The 16,123-nt window shown below is 44.7% G+C and overlaps 1 long non-coding RNA gene across 2 annotated transcripts; it reads left to right on the top strand.

The window, feature by feature from the left end:
- Nucleotides 1-6,436: 6,436 nt before the first annotated feature.
- Gm5103 lies at nucleotides 6,437-14,715 on the top strand. 2 transcript variants are annotated; one of them, XR_867251.1, is made up of 5 exons: nucleotides 6,437-6,841; nucleotides 7,286-7,483; nucleotides 7,632-7,731; nucleotides 9,885-10,106; nucleotides 14,226-14,715. It is a non-coding gene; the product is annotated as a predicted gene 5103 (long non-coding RNA). The 2 variants fall into 2 exon arrangements; XR_867252.1 differs by lacking the exon at nucleotides 9,885-10,106 and having other exon boundaries at nucleotides 14,226-14,622.
- Nucleotides 14,716-16,123: the final 1,408 nt, after the last annotated feature.

Below are 16,123 nucleotides of genomic sequence, written 5' to 3' on the forward strand. Positions count from 1 at the left end.
GCTGAGCCATCTCTCCAGCCCAAGATTTTTTATTATTATAAATAAGTACACTCTTCAGGCACACCAGAAGAGGACATCAGATCTCATTACGGGTGGCTGTGAGCCACCATGTGGTTGCTGAATTCAGGACCTTCGGAAGAGCAGTCAGTGCTCTAACCTGCTGAGCCATCTCACCAGTCCATACACAGCTTTTTTGAGGGCTCTCAAAGTAGCTTACTGGGTAAAAGTGCCACCAAACCTGATGACGTGAATTTGGTCCCTGGGACCCAGTGTGCATCCCAGAGAAACTACTCTGCAAGTTTAGGAGAGAAAAGACACCTATAGGTTGTCCTCTGATCTCCACACAAGCAGGTGGGGCAGACACCCTCTCCAGCCACTTGTGTATATGTAGTAACATTGTCAAGTCTGTTGGGCATTGTGGCTCATGCCATTAATCACAGTAGTGGGAGCCAGAGGCAAGTAGATTTTTAAGTTCAAGGCCAACCTGGTCTACAGAGTGAGTTTCAGGACAACCAGGGCTACATAGGGAGGCCCTGTCTTCACAAAACGATGCAAACAGACAAAAGTTTTCAAGATCACTTTAAAAAAAGATATTCTTATTCTTGCAGTGAAAAGAAGAAAGGAATATTTCAGGAGTACTTACAGTTATGGCTGGAAAGAGCCGGAAGCTGTGGCCTCAGGCTTTCTGGCTCACCACTGCTTACTACTGTGAACCCAGAGAAGTGCCCCTGCACTAGAATTTGTGTTTTGATGAGTGCTGCCTTCCAGTCGTGTAGATGTCTGACTTCTTGCTATACCTTAACTTAGCTTCTCCTCTGTATATACGTGGAGAGAAGAGTGGGGTTGAGGGGGATGGACGGAGGGAAGGAGAAAGAGAGAGGGGAAGGGGGAGGGGAAGGGGGGCATCATCATCAGGTTAGGCTCCTGACCTGCCTTAGGAGCTCCTGGTTCAATCTTAGTTACTTTCCTGAAGACCTTGTTTCCACTATCATGTAGTCATATTGGGGGTTAGGGCTTCAATGTATGAATTTTGGGCTGGGTACAATCCAAACATTTTGTTGAATTGCCTCTAAGGAAGATTAGACAAACTTACACTCTTTGTTTGTTTGTTTGTTTGTTTGTTTGTTGTGTTCCTGGCGACCGAGAGTGCTTCCCTTGCCCTGCCACCAATTTTTAACATTCCAATCCCAGCAGCAGTAGCAATGGCAGCGTGACCCTTGCTATTGCTTTAGACAGGTCTCAGACTCACTCTACGATGACCTTGAACTTCTAATTCTTCTGCCTCCATCTCCTGAGACCTGGGATTGCTGGAGATTGAACCTAAGATTTTGTGCAGGTTGACAAGTGGCCTGAATCATGTTAGCTATCTCCCTAGACAAAAACCTAAATTATTTCTGAAAAAGGACCTACTGACTGCATGAGAGAAGTCTTGGCTTGACTAAGTGATTTAGTCTGGCTGCACTCGAGGTTGGTTTGGTTTCGGTTTGTTTTGGAGACAGGCTGTCTCTGCGTTTCCTGGAAGTCGCTCTGTAGACCAGGCTGGCCTTGGAGTCAGACAGAGATTTATTTGCCTGCTTCTGCTGGGTTTAAAACTGGGCATACATTCCAAGGTTAACTACTTCCTAGATTCACAATTATTTTCTGGCCTCTGGGTTATTTAACACCTTCGATCCCTGGTGCATCTGTAGGTCTAGGAGGCACCCAAACCTCACAAACCAGAAACAGCATTTTCTGCATTTAATGTTGCTTGAGCCTTGATGGAAGCAACTCCTTACTGCCTAGCCCCGGAAAGATGGGAATTAATTGCTGAAAGCAAACCAGGAAGCGTTCAGATGAGCTGTGGGGGTCCTGGAAAAGATACATAGTGGGGGTCATCTTGATAGAGGGGGAGAGAATTCTCCAATACAGATGTCAAAATTTCCCATGGTTCCCCAGAGTCTCAACGGCAGATGCTGTCTAATCCTTAGAAGGTCTCGCCACACTCAGCAGTCTGATCGGGGAATCAATGTCCCTTTCTTTGCACATCTTTTTAGCAAACAGGAATAGATTGCATATTCCTACCTTCCAGGCAAGAATGCAATCGACTTAGATTTTTTTTTTTTTAAGTTATATTTGTTATGTACACAGTGTTCTGCCTGCATGCCAGAAGAGGGCACCAGATCTCATTATAGATAGTTCTAGACTGATAACCTGGCACCATGTGTTTGCTGGGAATTGAACTCAGGACCTCTGGAAGAGCAGCTAGTGCTTTTAACCTCTGAGCCACGACCCATCCCTCAACTTATATATATATATATATATATATATATTAAGATTTAATTTAAATTATGTGTATTGTGTGTGTCTGCTCATGACAAAGCAGCTGCTCCCAAAGATCAGAAGAGGGCATCAGATCCCCCAGAGCTGGTTACCTGGTAGCAGTGATCTGGCTGACCTGGGTGCTGGAAACTGAACTCAAACTTTTAGGAAAGCAGCAAGGGTTCTTAGCCACTGAGCTACATTTCCCACCCAGAATTATGTTTCCGTACACGAAAGTCCTACAGCATCCTGCAGAGATCCAACTATTCACAAAGGAGAAAAACATGCCTCATTTTCTGGCACTTATGGCTACAGAGATTTTTCAGACTTTCTTTTTTTACTAACAGAGCTTATGTAGGGACAGAAACACAAAGGCCAGCCAGGCGTGGTAGCGCATGCCTTTAGTCCCAGCACTCGGGAGGCAGAGGCAGGTGGATTTCCAAGTTCGAGGCCAGCCTGGTCTACAAAGTGAGTTCCAGGACAGCCAGGGCTATACAGAGAAACCCGGTCTCAAAAAACAAAAACAAAAACAAAAACAAAACAAAACAAACAAAAAAGAAACACAAAGACCACTTGGGATTTATTCAAGCACTTATATTTAATAACAGTTTTAGGGAATGATATGTGCCCATTTTAACAAGTCTGAATGCGGGGGGGGGGGGAGCACAAATCAAAAATAAAAGTCATCTAGAGTCTTACTGCCAAGACATGGTGCTAATCGTGGATTCGTGAAAATGATTTTATATAAATAAATTCATGCTTTCGTTCTGTGACACACTGTGCACTGAGCAGGTCAGTAAATATGGAGGGACATGCTCACTATGAATGGTTACACAACGCCATTCTGAATCTATGTATTATAATTCATTTACCCAGATCTGTTGCCAATTTGTGACGCTACTGTCTGAGTTAGCATTGGCTCTCAGCTTTACGCCTATAGTAAAGAGACAGCTGAGTAGGTAGTCTCAATTGAAGGACCGTCCAGGTCAGACTGGCAGGTGGGAATGTCTATAAGGGATTGTCTTGATTGTTAAATGATGTGGGAGGGTCCAGCCCACTGTGGGCAGCATCATTCCCTAGGCAATTGGTCTGATGCTTTGGACTCACAGCAATACAGCACATCGTGGCAAGGGAAGCATGGCAGAGCAAGACATGATGGGAAGAAAAACGAGGAGTAGGTGGCCTGGTTTCACTATCCCCTTCAAGAGCGCAAACTAACCAAAAGACACCCCCCCCCCCTGCTCAGCTCCCACTTCTTAAAGCTTCTAAGAAGCATCAAGTTAGAGACAAAGCCTTTAGTTTTATAGTACATGGGCCTTCAGGGTGGTCGGCATCCAAACAGTAGCAGTGGGCTAGGGGTATGTGACGGTGCTTCTTCATTCCGCTGGATGGCAGCTCTCAGGCAGCATGACTGATGCTCTGAGCATGCTGTGTTGACAAACTGTGAGGTGGGTGGGTTAGGTGTATATAGCGAATTTTTAAAGTTTTATTTTTATTTTAAATGTGTGAGTCTTTTGCCTGCTTGTGTCTGTGTATCAAGTGCATGCAGTGCCTGTGATGGCCAGAAGAGGGCATTAGTTCATCTCAACTTGAAATCATGGACTGTGGGTCCTGGGAAACAAACCCGATGCTCTTAGATGCTGAATCATTTCCCCAGGCCCTAGAAGCATTTGTTTTGGTTGGTTGGTTGGTTGGTTGGTTGGTTGGTTGGTTTGAGATAGTCTCGCTATATAGCTTTGACTGTCCTTGAACTCACTATGTAGATTAGCCCGGCCTTGTAGTCCTAGACGTTAGTTTGCCCCTGCCTCCCGGGTGCTGGGATTAAAGGCAAGGCTATTTGGCTTGGCTATTTACTTATTACCACCATCATCATTATTATACTACATTTCCAGTGCACAGTAAGGTTTTTTGTTTGTTTGTTTTGTTTTTAGACAGGGTTTCTTTGTATAGCTCTGGCTGTCCTGGAACTCACTTTGTAGACCAGGCTGGCCTTGAACTCAGAGATCCGCCTGCCTCTGCCTCCCGAGTGCTGGAATTAAAGGCCTGAGCCACCACGCCCGGCCAGTAGTTCTCTTTAGAATACTGTTCTCATTGTAACTTGAGCATGCATAAGCAACCCTGAGATAAATACGCTCTTGCATAAATCTGCACAGAGATAAGCATGGTGGGGGGCGGGGAGAGCAAGAACGTTAGGCACACGAGGTTGTCCCTTCCAAGGAAGAAACGCATAACCTGCTATCTGCCCAGAAGCCTGGGAGCAGGCGCTGACTAGCCTGGTGACCCCTCTGGGTCGATAGAGGCTTTTCTGGTACCGGATCACTCCCCAGACTCTTATCGTTGTTTCTTTTTCTCACTAATCTGTAGTATTTATATGTATGACTCTACAAGTTTTGAGAAAGTCAAGTGTGATCTGCATTTAGCTTTCTTTGTTCCTCAAAGAGATTTATGTATGTTTTGTAGTGAATATGTAGTGTGTTGTGTGTATGTGTGTTTTGTGTGTGTGTTGTGTGTGTGTGTGTTGTGTGTGTGTGTTTGCGTGTGTGTTGTGTGTTGTTCTGCGTGTGTGTGTGCGCGCACATGTGTGTGTTGTGTGTGTGTTTGCGTGTGTTTGTGTTTTGTGTGTGTGTGTGTGTTGGATAGGATTTGAGTGCTTGAGAAGCCTGCAGGAAGCCCTGAGTTTGAGCCCCATCATCACATAAGCCAGGGGGCAGTGGCTCTTAGCACTCAGGATGAGGAAAACGGAGAATCAGAAGTTTGTTGTCTTCCTCACATATATAGTGTCTGAGGCCAGCTTGATACATAATATCTTATTTCCAAAAAAAAAAGGAAAGCACAGCAAAACAAAACCCGGAACAAATAGGACAACCAGGCAGACGGCTTCTGTGATCATCATTGCTCGATGAGTGATTTACCCCAAGCCCCAGAACTAAACCAGCATAGCTAAGATTTAAACAAGAAAATTGTTTTGAGATTTATTTTATGCCTGTGAGTCATTCTCCTCAGACACACTAGAAGTAGGGCATGGGATCCCATTACAGATGGTCGCCAGCCACCATGTGGTTGCTGGGACTGGAACTCAGGACCTCCGGAAGAGCAGTCAGTGCTCTTAACCACTGAGCCATCTCTCTTGCTCCTTACACAAGAAATTTAGCATCCCTCCTGGAGTCCCTGCCCCTGCATTAACTCCCTTTGCACAGAGATGCTTGTTGATTTCGGTGGTAGAGGGATTACAAAAACAGATTATAGTTCCCAAGAACCCTGCTTTATAAAAGAGCTCCAAACACCAGAAAAGGAATATCTTTTACATGCAAACACCAATGTGACACTTTCCTTTCAGGAGCAGTCTGACGAGCAAACAAAGTTTTTTGTTTGTTTGTTTGTTTGTTTTGTTTTTGTTTTTGGGTTGTTTTGTTTTGTTTGAGACAGAGTTTCTCTGTATAGCCCTGGCTTACCTGGAACTCACTCTGTAGACCAGGCTGGCCTTGGAACTCAGAAATTTGCCTGCCTCTGCCTCCCAAGTGCTGGGATTAAAGGTGTGTGCCACCACGCATGGCACATACATATATTTTTAAACCTGCCTTTGGAACAAGCGGTAGAACTCTCAGTTCCTCCAGTCCCATGTCTGCCTGGATGCTGCCACAATCCCACCTTGATGATAATGAATCTCTGAACCTATAAGCCAGCCCTAATTAAATGTTATCCTTATAAGATTTGCCTTCATCATGGTGTCTGTTCACAGCAGTAAAACCCTAAGATGTGTGGTGTAGCATGCTTTTAATCCCAGCACTCGGGAGGCAGAGGCAGGTGGATCTCTGTGAGTTTAAGGCCAGCCTGGTCTACAGAGTCAGTGTTAGGACAGTCAGGGCTGCACAGAGAAACCCTGTCTCAAAAAACACAGATAAATAAAACTGTTTACTTTTTAATTGGAAAATAATATTTGTGTATACAAATACGTGGGATGTGGGGTGTGTTTTTAAATATGATTACTTAGTAGAAAGAGTCAATCAAACTATTAACTTGCCTACCTTTTGTTTTTAAGATAAGAACGTTAAGAATCTATTTTAGCAATTTAGTCTCGGCCACTAGAGGGAAGCGAGGAACAACAGAAACTTGAGATGTATTCGAGAGACTTGCCCGGTGTGCGGTAACCAGCGTTGTTAGACTCCTTTGTAATATTAACGTTGTGCAGAAGTTCTCTGCTTCTTATCATGAAAGATCATTTTCAAATGAAGTTCATTTATCGTGCCTACACATTCCCTTCTAACATAATGCTTCAAGCTGACCCACGAAAGAGGTGGATATAAGAGATCACAGAGTGTGTGCTTTTTGTTTACGTGAAATATCCAGAGACAACGAAACTGTTGCGGCTTAAAACCGAAAGGTGGCTGGAAGGGCCAGAGGCTCAGAAACTGGAGTTCATGGTACGCGCTCTTGAGGGATCTTACTGAGAGATGAAAATGTTCTAAAACCGGTTTACAGCGATGGCTGCATGTGTGAAACTGTGAACACAGATGTATAAAAGTCATTGAATCGTGCAACTGACGTGAGTGACCTATATGAACTTAAAATACGCTCCAGTAAAGTTGATGGGGGGCGGGGAGATGCATGGAGTGACACAGGATTTCTTCTACGACGCTGTCCTGTCGGACTGCGGGAGACACGCAGATAACCCCACGCCACCTCAGCGGCATTAATTCCCGTGAGAACCGTGGGCTTGGACTCCAGATTGGTTTCCTCCAGGGCCATCCTCTTACCTTCAGGAGATGGCTCTGCCCTCACTGCCCTGCCCTACCCTACCCTGTGAGCCTGTCAGGACACTTCATGTTCAAAGCGCAACAGCAACACCCAGGTGTTCTGAGGAGGTGTTCTGAGGTGTTTTGGCCTCTGGGGGCCAAAAGGCAGGGCTGGAAGTCAGTGATCCACCATCAGTAAAACGGGCCTTGTTTTGGTTTTTAAAGTTTACTGGTTTGCTTTTTTGTGTGTATAGGCATTTGGCTTGCAGGCGTGTGTCTATGCACTACATGCATGTCTGGTGCCCAAGGAAGCCGGAAGAGGTTGCCCGATCTCCTGGAACTGGAGTTATAGACAGTTATGTCCTGCTGTGTGGGTGCAGGGAATTAAGACCAAGTCGCCTGGAAAAGCAGCCACTGCCGTTAAGTACTGAGCCATGTCTCCACCTCCTAGAGTTAGTGCTTTTAAAAAATTGTTCATGCATGTGTGTGTGTGTGTGTGTGTGTGTGTGTGTGTACATGCACACGTATAGGAGGGTTGTAGTGGTATAGGAGGATCTAGAGAGATGGCTCAGAAATTAAGGATACTTTTTCCTTTGGCAGAGAACTCAAGTTCAGTTTCTACCACCCATGTGGTAGGTCGCACATAACCATCTGCAGCCGAGTTTCAGAAGATCCAACATCCTGTTCTGGCCTTCACCAGGTACACAACTCATGCACAGACATACACACTGGCAAAACACCCACCCAGAAAAAATAAAATAAATAAAAGAGGGTCTGGAGGGATGGTTTAGTACTTGCAAGCACTGGCTGCTCTTCCAGAGGACCAGGACTCAGTTCCCAGTACCCCAACTGTAACTCACAAGCCTTTTGTGAATTCAGTTTCAGGAGATACAATGCCTCCTTCTGGCTTCCGGGCCACTGGGCATGCATGTGGAAACAAAAAGTTAGAAAAAATAAATATACAGGCAAAATGAAGGAAAGCATATCATTTTCTTTCCATTCCGTTACAAAATGATGTTTGAATATGAAATGTTCCCTGCAGGGCTTGAGTTTGAATGCTTAGTCTTCAGCTGGGGGTACACTTTGGGAAAACTGCAACACTGTTTGTAGATGAGAGAAATGCATCCTGGGGCCAGGCCTCAAGGTCTGAGAGCTCAGGCACACTTCCTGTTCTTTTTAAAAACTGTTTGATTATTTATTTCATCCACATTGGTGTTCTGCCTGTTTGGATCCTGTATGTGAGTGAGGGTGTCAGATCCCCTGGAACTGGATGTAAGCTAGGAATTGAACCCCGGTCCTCTGGAAGAACCGCCAGTGCTCTTAACTGCTGAGCCATCCCTCCCTCCAGTCCCCACTGCCTGTTTTTTTGCACTGCTGGATGGCTACTGATACAATGTGACAAGTTGGCGCAGTGTGGATAGACTTTGCCCTCAGGGTCTGTAAGGCAAAATAAATCCTCTCTCTCTTCCAGGGCTTCAGCTAGAATATTTTATCACAACAACAGAAACTAAGACACAAGAGATCTTCCTAAACCCAGATAAATCTTTCTTTATCCCCAGCCCACATTTTACATTCCTGATAATAAAACAGGAAATTACTTCAAGGAAATGCCTGGAATGAAGAAAGAGAATATGTCCAAACCATTCAAAGAAATGTGATTTTAAAAAAAATTTTTTTTTAATTAAGATTGGCCAAACAGAGAATAAAATCAAGTACTATCTGACCCTTAAAAGCCCAGATGAGGGAGGGAAAGGAAATGTAATTAGCTGTCCATCATGTGTGGACACCTTGCAGAACTGTTTATTATTTGTATCTGGGAGACCAGCCAAGCTTCTTCTGACCTCCTGTGTCCCAGGAGACCATGAGAGGGGAAACTGGTAGCTTCCTCTGGCTTTTATTTTATTCTTTAAGAAGGTCACAGTTGGGGCTGGTGAGATGGCTCAGTGGGTAAGAGCACCCGACTGCTCTTCCGAAGGTCAGGAGTTCAAATCCCAGCAACCACATGGTGGCTCACAACCATCCGTAACGAGATCTGGCGCCCTCTTCTGGAGTGTCTGAAGACAGCTTCAGTGTACTTACATATAATAAATAAATCTTTAAAAAAAAAAAAAAAAAAAAAAAAGAAGGTCACAGTTGGACTTAGAACTGCGTGCTTGTGCTTGCTGGGAGAGCATTCTACTACTGAATGGGAGCCCCTGCTCTCTTTGCATGGTTTATTCTGGGCCAGGGTCTTACTAAATTGTGCAGGCCGGCCTTGAACTTAGAATCCTCTTGCCTCAGCCTCCTGAGGAACTGGTTGAAAAGTCTGTTATACCTCTGATCTGGCTGTGGAGTCTACATTAGCCTTAACATCACCATCTGCTTCCAAGTATCTATGCTGACTATACACTGACTAGAGGCAGGCCCTGCTGCCTTAATCCTTTCTAGAGAGTGCATGCAGCAGGGAGTTGAAAATTTCTCTAATCATATTTTCAGAGTCTCTCTCTCTCTCTCTCTCTCTCTCTCTGTCTCTGTCTCTGTCTCTCTCAGAAAAGGATTCTCTTTATGACTTTTTTTTTTTTTTTGAGATGGTCTCACTGTGTAGCCTTTGGTTGGTTTGAAATGTAGACCAGGCTGGCCTCAAACTATAGAGTTCTGTCTGCCTCTGCCTCCTGAGTGCTGAGATTAAAAGCACAGACTATCACATCCAGTCTCCTTTATAATTTTCACTAAGTATTAAGACTTTAGAACACGGCAGCTGGGACTCGTTGATAGAATGAATCCTCACTACTGTATCTCTCTATCACGTTAAAGAGATTGAGTATGGGAACTACTTTGTTTTTTAATTTATTGTTGTGTGTATGGGGTTTGCAGATGTGGACATCAGAGGACAACATTCAAGAGTTGGTTCCTTCCTTCTACTTGAGTTCGTGGCATTGAACTTGGGTTGTCAGGCTTGAGCAACAAGTCCCTCGGCCTTCAGAACCACCTCGCCGTCCCTCATGCAAGCCTAATATTAGAATTGAGACTGAAGTCGGAATACGCTCACCAATTCAGTCAATAAGTACAGTATGGGCCTCTGAGACAGCTCAGCAGGTAAAGCTCTCGATGCCAAGCTGCTGAGCTATCTGATAACCTGCATTTACTCCTCAGGGCCCACAAGGTCGAACAGAGGATGAAGGTTGGATGGGATGTTAATATGGGGTTATTAGTAGGGGTGACACATGCCTTTATTTGCAACACTCAGGTGGCAGAGGCAGGCACCTGAGTTCAAGGCCAGCCTGGTCAACATAGCAAATTCCAGGTCAGCCAGGGTTATATAGTGAGACCTGGAGAGGTGTGTGTGTGTGTGTGTGTGTGTGTGTGTGTGTGAGAGAGAGAGAGAGAGAGAGAGAGAGAGAGAAACTAGATACCCATGGATTGTCCTGACCTCTGCACTTTTTGTACACTTATACTTTGGCACACACACACATACACACACACACACACACACACACACACACACACACACACACACACTGATACACACACACCTAGCAAAGACCTTTAAATGTCAATTAATTAATTAACACATAATGCAATATATAATGCTATATGATAATTATAAAATGCAAGTTTGTTTTTATTTATTTTGGGGATAATAATGAAAGAAGAACAGAAATAGATTACAGTAGGAAAAGTAACTTATTTCCAAATATTCAGAATACCCTCTGAAGAAAGGCCAAGACAAAACGGGAGAAGGATGGAGACACACTGTGGAAGGAGACAGTGACCAGGAGAGAAACTAGGAATAGTCCCCTGCGGCTGTGCAGGTCTGTAAGCATAGCTCCTGGGGAGTGAAATCAGGATGTTCAAGGCTACCTTCAGCTGCACAGGGAGTTAAAGTTTAGTCTGGGCTACATGAAACTCTGTTTCAAAAAGCAAGAGAGGGAGAGACAGAGAGAGAGAGACAGAGAGAGACAGAGAGAGAAGAAGGAGAAAGAGAAGGAGAAACTACAGAAATAGGTTAGAGGTATAGATCAGTGGTCAAACACATGTAGCATGTGTAGCCATGGGTTCAACTACTGGGATCAACTCTTTTCCCATAGAAAACAAAAAACACCTGTTGGAACTATAGATTGTGGGTCAGCAAATCAATGATGGCTAACAGAAGCCATTAAGATGGCCAGCTGGTGGAAATGTGGAAGCTTGTTTGTTGTATTTTAAAATTCTAATTACATGTATTTATTCGCATGTATGTATGTATGTATGTATGTATGCATGCATGCATGCATGTATGTATGTATGTATGTATGTATGTATGTATGCGTGTGGCTGTGTAGGGGTCAGAGGACAATTTCCAGTGGTTAGTCCTCTCTTTCCACCCTGTGGGCCTAGGGAGCAAACTCAGTTTGTCAATCAAGTGGAAGCAAGTGTCCTTCTCTGTGAGCCACCTTGTCGGCCCCTTTATTTTCAACCATGTATCTTTAGCTAGATTTTCTTCCACAGGATAAAAATTGCAGAGAGTTGAGGTAGTGGCCAGGTTTGAGTCTGAAGAAGGACACGAGAAACTCTGCTTCTAGTTAATAGCTGCAAAGAAACAGGAAATTAAGTTTTAGAGAAGCAGGAAACACCCAGTAACTGAAAACAGCCACTAGGTAAGAAAGGATGAAGCCAGCCTTGGGCATCAGGCTTCATTACTGTCCTCATGAATACCTCTTCTGAAGCTACCGAGTATCACAGGACAAAACCCAACGTCCTGGCAAGAACTTATGTAAGTTCTCACAGAAAGTTTATTTGACTGACTTTTCTTGAAGGAATTTTAAGAAATACTTTGAGGTGGGGCGTTAGGCAGTCAGCTTAGGACAGAGCTAGTCACTCGGATATGAAGAGTCAGTTTTGAAAGTCTGCTGGGAACATCTCTTGAGGAACACTGAAGCTACACTAATTCGAAGCGGCAGATGCATTCACACGGGGATGCGCCTGGCCTGTGGTGGCGTGGCCATCCTTATGTAAGCTGATTAGGCCTGAGCTGCTTGGTGAACCGTTCAGAAAGCCTCAGAGCGCGGCCGAGCCCACACCCCGCATTTGCCCTCTCTGGTTTATGGAAGAGATGTGAAGGACAGTGAACTATGGGAAAATCAGAGTGCTGGATCAATAAAAACCATGCTTCCCAAAATCAGTGGAAAATCCCACCCAGAATAACAGATGGGCTTTGTACAGAGAGGGGAAGCAGGCTCCCTTCTTTAGGCAAAACATTTGTATTTGTATTTGTATTTGTATTTGAGAATCTATTTAGCTGAGCATGTGTAGAATCCGAGGAAGGTTTACGTCAGATGTTATGATTATTTTAGGGAGTTATAATAATGTATCAGTTTGGTTTCAGACCCCAGGGACAGGGGACTGAGGTGCATATTTTAAATATCAAAGCAGAGCAGCTGTTCTAGTTTGGCTTCTGTTGCTGTGTTGAAACAGTCCGCACAGAAGCAACGGGGGAGGAAAGGTTTATTTAGGTCGCAGGTTATAGTCCACCATCTGGGGAAGCCGGCTCAAGAACTCAAGGCAGGAACCTGGAGGCAGGAACTGAGGAACTGAGCCTACAATCAGCTCTCCTTTCTGCTTGCTGGCTTTCTTCAGGCTCACTTTCAGCAGACTGCTCCTCCTCCTCTCCCTCCTCTTCCTCCTCCTCTTCCTTCTACTTCCTCCTTCTTCTTCCTCTTCCTCCTCCTCTTCCTGTTCTTCCTTCTCCCTCTTCACCCCTCCCCCCCCCCACCTTTTTTTTCATTTAGTTTTTCAAGACAGGATTCCTCTGTGTAGCCCTGCCTGACTTGGAACTCACTGTGTAGATCAGGCTGGCCTCAAATTCAGAGGTACACCTGCTTCTACCTCCCCAGTGCCACCAAGTCCAGCTTTCAGCAAGATTTCTCCTACAGCCCATGCCCACCAACTAGGGAATGGCACCACCCACAGTGACCTGGGCCTTCCCACATCAATTAGCAATCATGAAACCATGGAGTGTCTTTCCAGACCTACATATGCACAATCATTGAGGCATAAAACAGGGGTGTGTGTTTCAAGAACTAAAGTGAAATCATTTATGATGTCTGAATTGTGCAGAAGGAAAGTGGCTGAGCTCTTCAGGAAAACACAATGACCAGAATAATAAAGGGTTTTACTTATTTTGTGTGTTTGTGTGTGTGTGTGTGTGTGTGTGTGTGAATTTGTGTGTGTTTGTATGCATATGAAAGAAGTGTGTATGTGTGTAAGTGTGTATATGTGTTCGTGTGTGTATGGGTGTGTATGTGTGTATGTGCGTGTGTGTAAGCATATGTGGAGGTCAGTTCCAAGTCAATCGGTGGATAGTTCACAGAAATATTTGGCTTTATTCATGACAGTGTGACTCAGAGATAAAAAAGCTGGCCTGGCTAAAGCAAGGCTATGAGTTTGACTAGCAATGCTGCAAATAATAATATACTCATTTGTTAATATTTACTCATCAGTGATCAAATCTCTCAGTCAGTCTATGAGGGTTTCAGCTTGTGAAATGTCCCTTGTAGGGTCCTGTTTGTACACTTTTTTTCCTTTAAAGATTTATTTATTTATTTTATGCATATGAGTACACTATTGCTCTCTTTAGACACACCAGAAGAGGGCATCAGATCCCATTACAGATGGTTGTAAGCCACCATGTGGTTGCTGGGAATTGAACTCAGGACCTCTGGAAGAGCAGTCAGTGCTCTTAACTACTGAGCCAACTCTCCTAACCACTGAGCAAACTCTCCAGCCCCCTGTTTGTACACTTGATGCCTGATTGATGGTGCTGTGTTGGAAGGCTGTGTAGCCTCTTTGGGGGAAGTGGGTCCCTAGGAATGAGCCTGGATGAACCTACATTTAAATTGTTGCTTTTTGTTGTTGTGCAGTGCTGGGGACTGAATACAAAGCCTTCAGTATGCCAGGCAAGGGCTCTGCCACTGAGATAACTCCCTAGGCAAATTATTATCATTTTGTGTTCATAGATTTCATTTTGTAGGTTTGACTGTAGAGCCTCACTTCAACATCTGATATTAGCTGCAGGCAGAGCCTAAGGCATAGTGGTTGAAGGCAAAGGAGGTGGAGGGGTGGGGGTGAGGAGGGTGGGGGGTATGGAGGGGGAGGGAGTTTACCTTAAGTTTACAGTTGGTAAATCTTCATGTAGGGCACTTGAACTTTTATTACACTATTCTACTTTTGTTTTAGGTTCTTCTACAATAGGGTGTTGGAAAGAGAAGTCTGCATTTAAGGTTTGCTTTTTAAGATGAGAGAACTTTTTTGTGGCTGATCTATGACACAGCTATCAGATGTGGGCGCTGGAAACTGAGTCCAGGTCCTCTCCAAGTGCTCTCAACCACTGAAGCACGTCTCCAGGCCCGGCTGCCAAGCCTGCTTGATTGAAAGCATGAGGATAAATGTCCCAGCTCTTGATGACTGAGTCACAGAACCAACTCTGGAGACCCTCGTTGTGTGATAACTACCTCTGTCCCTAAATCATTTTCAATTAGTTGCTCTTCTTTACAGCAGAAACTATCTCAGCTAAAACAGTGACCAAGAGCCAGGTGGACATGTCTTTAATCCCAGCACTCAGGAAGTGGAGCCTGGTCTACAGAGTGAGTTCCAGGACACCCAGGGTTACACAGAGAAAGCCTGTCTCCAAAACCAAAATAATTAAAACTTAAAACAGTGACAAAAATCATCTCTCTGTGTATCTTCTGTTTCATCTCATTTATTTATCTTTTTATTTACATATGTATGTATGCGTGTATGCATTATGTATGTATATATGTATGTATGGGTACTTTGCCTGCATGTACATCTGCAAACCAGAAGACAGCATCAGAGAAATTGTGAGCTGCCAATGTGAGAGTTGGGACTAGAGCTCAAGACCTTCAGAAGAACAGTGAGTTCTTTTAGCCCTGAGCCATCTCTCCAGTCCCGAATGAGCAACTCTTTAATTCACCCACAGGTCATAGGTTTATGAGCCTCTTGAAGACTTGACACTGAATCGCATCAGAGACAAATACAAAGTATCATTCTGGCCTGGGAGTCGTGATTGAGCCCCGCCGTTTCTGTGGTTTCTGTCCATGACAGCTGCTTAGGACTTCACTTTCATCCTTCTATTCCTCCCTAACCTAGAAAAACCCACCATCAACTATTGAGGTAATGTTCCCTAGATGCAGGGTCATCAGTGGGCATTGTTACTTACTGGAAGAATGCTCTCTGGCGGATGGGGGAGGGAAGCAGGAAAACTCTGCGTTAAGCAGGGCATAATCTCTTCAGGGACCTGCTTCAGTTTCAATCCGACTCAAGTCGTGCTTTGCAGCTGGCCCCAGTTTTGGCTGCTCTGAGAGTCAGTTGTTGGTTATGCACTGCCTGGGGTGAGGGCCAACCAGGGAGGGGGTTGGAGAAGGATGCGAATAGTCAGAGCAGCTGGGAGCAAATGTATCCAGTTAAGGGGATCAAAACAGAACGTCAGCAACCCCCGTAATGCCCCAAATCTTGCATAACTCTGTGTTATCTAGGCCATCTCCCCCAACCCCACCCCGCTTCTCATTTGGAACAAGGTCTTTCTATGTATGTAGCTAAAGTTGACCTTGAACTCATGATCTTCCCTGCCCAGCCTCTGAGTGCTAGGGTAAAATAGGCGTGCACCATCCTGCCGGGCTTCACCCACTCCCTTTCATTTCTGAGACACTTCCAGTTATTCTTCCTCATTCTTACTCCATTCACTCATACTGACCACTTCAAAATTCTGGAACTTTCCAGCATGCACTGGCTGCAGATGAATTGTGCTTTTCTGCTCCCTCATCTGACTCTCCTTCTCGTCTGACTACTTAGCTCTCATCTTCCTCTACGGAGTCACCAGTCTTTTTTTTTTTTTTTTCAAGACAGAGTTTCTCTGAATAGCCCTGGCTGTCCTGGAATTCACTTTGTAGACCAGGCTAGCCTCGAACCCATAAATCCACCTGCCTCTGCCTCCCAAGTGCTGGGACTAAAGGCATGTGCCACCACTGCCCAGCTCCAGTCTTTATTAAAAGGTACCTTCATTAAAAAAAAGGTTTATTTTGGTTGGGTATGGTGGCACACATCTATAAATCTAG

Source organism: Mus musculus, chromosome 3 (assembly GCF_000001635.26).
Source record: "Mus musculus strain C57BL/6J chromosome 3, GRCm38.p6 C57BL/6J".
NCBI lineage: Eukaryota > Metazoa > Chordata > Mammalia > Rodentia > Muridae > Mus > Mus musculus.